This window comes from Amphiura filiformis, chromosome 11 (assembly GCF_039555335.1).
Source record: "Amphiura filiformis chromosome 11, Afil_fr2py, whole genome shotgun sequence".
NCBI classification, from domain to species: Eukaryota; Metazoa; Echinodermata; class Ophiuroidea; order Amphilepidida; family Amphiuridae; genus Amphiura; species Amphiura filiformis.
The window spans coordinates 55,484,677-55,490,676 of NC_092638.1; positions in this window are offsets into that span (position 1 = coordinate 55,484,677).

Here is a 6,000-nt window from a genome sequence, read left to right on the forward strand (position 1 = left end):
GACACGAAGATATAGGGATGATGACGCTGTGCCCGGCCCCTCATTAGTAAAAACAAGAATTGCCTTTAAAAAAGACAAAGTTCACGGATCAGATGTATTTGTTCAACTTTCAATTTTCATGTCAACCTACTCTGCGCTGATTTGACAATAGTGATTTAAGGCAAAGCAAAACGATACCTACATCCTGACTCAGGAAATAATTTTTGTTCAACAGTTAAAAAACATCGTTTTGCATTTAGGTTTTTAAGCCACCTACTGGGAACAAATTTGGCTCTTTTAGCATTATTATCATTAGCAATTTATCATTCATGTTGCGCTACAGGTCCAGGTTGACACATTCTGTGTCTATATAATATCACGCCCATGATGGCCATGATGCCCATAAAGCTTATAACTCGCCAGCCAGACACTTTTGAAATATGCACTACCCTAAGTATACAAAAGGAACCAGTTGTTTTGTATATCCTTCAAACAAGATAAGCTTTAAAGCAAATATCACTAACATATTCGATTATAACTTGCCGGTAAAATCTTGATAATATACCGGTAATTCATCATGAACAAAGTGGGACATCATGAGCAGTAATTAAACCGGCTCTGTGGAATAGGCCTATCCAGTGTATTTTCCCTATGCTCAGCCTCAGCGACCTTATTACTAAGTAAATAATTATAATAACCTTGCCCACCAATCAGTAAAGCATATTATAAATGTGATGGCTGGTAGCCAACTGCAAACATGCTTAGAAAAAAGGCTAATAAAAGTCCCGGCAGCCACTGTCTCATTACAACATTAGATGGGCTGAATAGGCCTACTGAGTCCTTGTCATGTGAGGTCAGATTAGGAAAAGGCATACAAAATGGGGTATGAGATATCAGGACATAACATTTCCTGGCCTCTTAACCACAGGGTTGGTGGGCTACATTAGCTATTCAAGACACAAGGTATGTAAGTGACTGTGCATATATAAGATGTGGGTTCAAGAGCTATTAATGTTCACTGCGTGAACAATAATGCGTATAAAGGTCGGTGAGGTATCTTTTTGAGGCACGTTTGTTTGTTTGTTTGTTTGTTTGTTTGTTTGTTTACCCAGGTTGGTCCGTGAGGAACACATGCTAATCCATGGAAAACCATGGACCGTTCCAAGCTCATACAAATGCACAAGCCTGGATAGCCAGTGTAGGCTAATATATGCATGCTGGCCTAGATAGCTTTGATAAACAAAGCAAGAAATGGAAGAAAATAGCTAGGAAAAAGAAAAAAGAGAGAAGGCCACTCCCAAACACAATTGTACAATTTTACTCTTAGCCCTTACTTCGTGAGAAAGGAAACTGGAATTCCAATCTCAGGCCCCGATGCAAAGGCTTGTTTTTGCACTCAAAATATCAAAGAAATATAGCTAACACGCAAGAAGAATGGTATGGGTTGTTAGACGATCCCAAGGCAGGAAATAAATGGGTGAGGGCAAGTTTCATTTGTTTTTGTGTCCAATAATAACAAGGATTTTGATAAGCTTGGTGTGATGATCCTCTGATAATTAATATCTTATCACACGTGTACACGCGTTAATTGTCAAGTTCACACGTCGAAGTATAGGAGGCATTACATACGATTAACACTTCCACACGTTCACTAGCGCTTAATTAATGAAATTTGGAATTAAATAGGCCTACTGGATTATTTTTAGTAATGCTACGTTGTGTCATGGTGATTCCGTCACACTTCATCAGGCAACCGACCCGCTGGATTGGTCATGTGATGTATTGCTAAAAAAAGTCCAGTATATTTTGATTTAGGCCTAATTCCAAATTTCACGTTGCCACAGCAGCCCTGGATATAAACTGAGAACATTCATCAATGTGCTATTTGAATCTAAAGCTTGTATGGGTAAACTTAGTGAATGAAACTTCCCAAAACTAGGTGGCATGTATACCTTAAACAATTTGTATTCAAATCCAATACTCTGATTGTTGGTCATATCACCCGTTGCCATGGTAACGGCCGCCATATTGGATTTGGTGAATTTCAAAGGTAGGCCTAGAGACCTTTGGAACATGATATCTCAAAAAGTATTTTATCAATAGAAATGGAATTTTGAAAATGTGTTCTTCATAGGCAGGACTCGAATCTGAACTAGAATTATGATAATCATGTGATGTCTTGAGGGTCTACCGGGAGGTCAAATTCAAAATTTAATAATTATTGCTGTATGCTATTTTGATGCTGCCATAGCAACAACATAGTTCCCAAGTTTGGAATTAAAAACTTCTAGTCTAATTTATAGCCCTGCATATCAGCAACACTCAGTTCAAATTTGAAGTCCATGCCTCAAATACTTTTTGAGATATTGCGCACCGTGTGGACATACGTTCGCGAAAAAAAGTTTTCGAGATATCAGCAATTTAGTGAATTTTAGTCTAGAAACACTGTTTTTAGGATTTTTTATATTTTAGAAACACTGTTTTACTTTTATTTTGATTTAGAAAAGACATTTGAATTATCACAAATGATAGTGAAGATTAGAGGTCAAAATCTTGATTATTTTTTGAGATTAATTAATTTTTAAAAATTTGCCTCACGAAGTTACATTTTTGAATATAACTTTTGAATGGAAGCTCCGATTGTTGTCAAACAAAAAGCAAAAGAAAGGTATTTTTTTCCGTAATTCCAATTTGTAAAGTTAATTTTTTGACCACAACCGGGGGGATTCCACCTGTTTATTTAAAACATTTTCACAATCATGTTTATATCACCGGACCCGCCACAATTTTAAACAGTTTGAATATAGCTGTTTGTGGCTTGAAGATGTTTTTATGAATCCAAATTTGTTCGATCTTTCGAACGACCATCGATGCTTGGTCGAGAGGAATAGCGAAAAATTTGTGTTGACATTAGCTTATTATTTGTCATAACTCAGTAACCGATAACATCGAAATACAAATGTGGCCAGTGGCTTCCTTGACTTATTTCCTATAGGATCAATGCAGACCCTACAGAAGCTGCGCAAAATTACCAAAACTTAAAAATATGGCCTGATGGCTCTAACACGCTTTAATCATGTTAATGTTCATGATGTTAGGCCCTACACTGGTCCAGAATGCTGTGACACTTTCTAAGAGACGCCAAATCAAACTCGCAAATACCAATACAGGTAAGTCTTGTAAGTGCACAGGGATTGACATAATTGGTGTTGTCGTCAGCTGAGTCAGTCTACACTACTTTGCTTTGGTGACAAAATTTCACGCACCACAGGATATACAATGATATAGCGTAGCCCCTATCAACGCGGGCCCGAAGTGGTTTTGGACTTTTGGCCCGAGGGCCCGCCTTATTTGTTAACACTGCGTAAATATTTCTTCTGATAGGCCTACACAAAACAACTCTAATCCTTCCAGGCCCTTAATTGCTGCACAGAGGATGATTTAAGGAAGCCCCATCATGCACTGTAAAAGTGTTATCACTAGAGTTTCAACTGCCACTTTACTTTTCAAATCCCATTGAACTCTGTGCAAAAGATGTTGTTTTAGAATTGCCCGTGTGTCATTATTTCTTGGTCGATTTCAGATCTAAAGTGATGTATGCATGAAGGATAATTCACACCTCCTGTATATAACATAAAATGTGAAATCGACCAACCTCTAGAAGGTGTTTTTACTGTAAATATATCTGTCCAAATTCAAATTTAACCATGCACGTGTGTATGCAGTGGGCGGGCAGTGGTGTCGCGTTCACTCACACAGCTGTGCTAACCGCAAGACTTGCTGGGAAGTGCTTAAATCATCCTCTGATTGCTGCATTAGAATTTTGGAATTTTACTTGGAATTGTCAGAATTCTAGAATTACGACAGTTCCAAAATTTTTACGCACATAGAACTACGAAAAACAAACAAAACAAAACAAAACCACGAAAAAAAACCCAAAACAAACAAACAAACAAACAAGCAACAAAAACAATAACAACAAACAAAAACAAAATAAAACAAAAGACGCGCGTGTTTACGCCCAAACGACCTAAGCTATTGTGCTTATTTTAGTAAAAACATTTGGGCTGCATTTCTTTTTCTGTGTGTGTGTGTGGGGGGGGTGCTAACTGGGGGGGGGCAGAGGAGGCAAATTAACCCTGCAAAAAATACCAAACCATGGGATATAAGGGATAAGCTTGCATCCTTCTTTTGGTTCGGTTTTAGACCAAATTAACCACATTCTGCCCATTTTTGCATTATATTTGCAAATTTGCGCGCAAATTATTTCCAGTAAACTCATTTTATTTTTGGTAGCGGGTCAGCGTGACAATTTTAAAACCTTCCCTTCGAAAGTTCGCCCAATTTGGCCTATACGACACTGGTCACGCGGGGGGGGCAAATATGTAGCCTATATTATATTATACTGTCTGGAATCTAAAAATATTATCCATCAACAAGATCATTTGATACCCGGTAGGCCCTACTCACTTGTAGGTTTTTTTTAAAGTACTGAGGAGAGAACTTCCACTCATATAGGCCTAAATAATTAAATCACCCATTTGTATATGAACAATTATCCATGACACTCCCCTCCCCCACGCATATTGGAGACCCGGCTGGAACAAAAGTTGACAACCATGAGAGTTACCAAATCTTTCAAAGGCCCCCTTTGCAATGATTTTCATCAAATTTACCCCCCTTTTTCATGCAAAATCGAGGACAAAATTTGGCCCAAAACAACCCCTTTTTTGTAGTTTTTAATGACCAGAATTTCAAACACCCCTTTTCAATGACACTAAATATTGACATAAAATTTCTGGATATTCTCAAGTACCCCTTTTATCTAAATTTCGCGGACAGTACAAATTAAATACCCCTATTTTGCTGATTTCACTGTCAAATTTCACGGACAGTGCAAATTAAAAAAAAACAATTTTGCCAATTTCGCGGTCCTTGCTATACTGGTATGATAACCCCTTTCCTGCGCAATTTGGTAACTCTCATGGACTGATGGGTGTCAACTTTTGTGTTGAGTTGGGGGTGGGGGGGGGATTGGAGACCCCTCACACTTTTTGTTTGTAGATTATTTATATCATTATTATGCCATGGGAGGGCAGTAGTATCTTGAACGATGACAGGTAAAATGCGTTTGTTCAAACACCATTTTCAGGTTAAAGTAAGTCAAGCGATGGCGCTATCATGCCCCTGATCATGGCAAACAGGGTGATGGCAAAGATGGGGGAAGGCACGGCTTTTCTATGTGTTTATTTCGTTATTTCGGTGCTCATTCTCATTTAGTCTATAAGGAATCGGATGGCAACGTTTGCACAATATTTTTTCAAATCAGTATTCAAATAATTGTGATTCTTTTTTAATTCGCGATATAGGCTAATACAAATTTTATGGCAAATTATTAAAATTTGATATTTTTGATATTTAACAGTCCTCGAAGTAGGCCTAAAATTTCTATCTAATGATATTTAGTATTTACTTTGTAGATGGGAGTTAAAGCCGACGATCATTTGAAAATTTTGACTTTTCGTATTAAAGATATGTCTATATTTTTCCCCAAAAGACCTACAAATTTAGATCTTTTTGTGAAAAAAATGTGTATCTTCAATTTTATTATGCTTTACCTATAGAGGGCAGCATATCAATCTAATGTAAATCTAATCAGACGATGGTGGACTACATTATTCACTGTGGCAACAGCCAATATCGTAAACAAAACAGACAATATGACGGCAACACTGCCTGGACATTGGACGCCCCGTGCTGAGTTGTGTTTTTAGCTCTATTGGCCCCGTTACAGAAAAAAATGCACAAAATATATTTCTCAGTGAATGTATAAATTTTCACATAAAAATAAATATTTTTGGATTCAAAATAAATGTGAAAAAAAAAAATTACAGCCGGGAGTGAGCGGGACTCGATCTCGGGACCCTATGCACCGCAGGCGAGACCCGTTACCATTAGACCAAGCGAACCGTGATACACAATGGGGGAAATTTTAGGTATATATCATAAACATAGGCTACC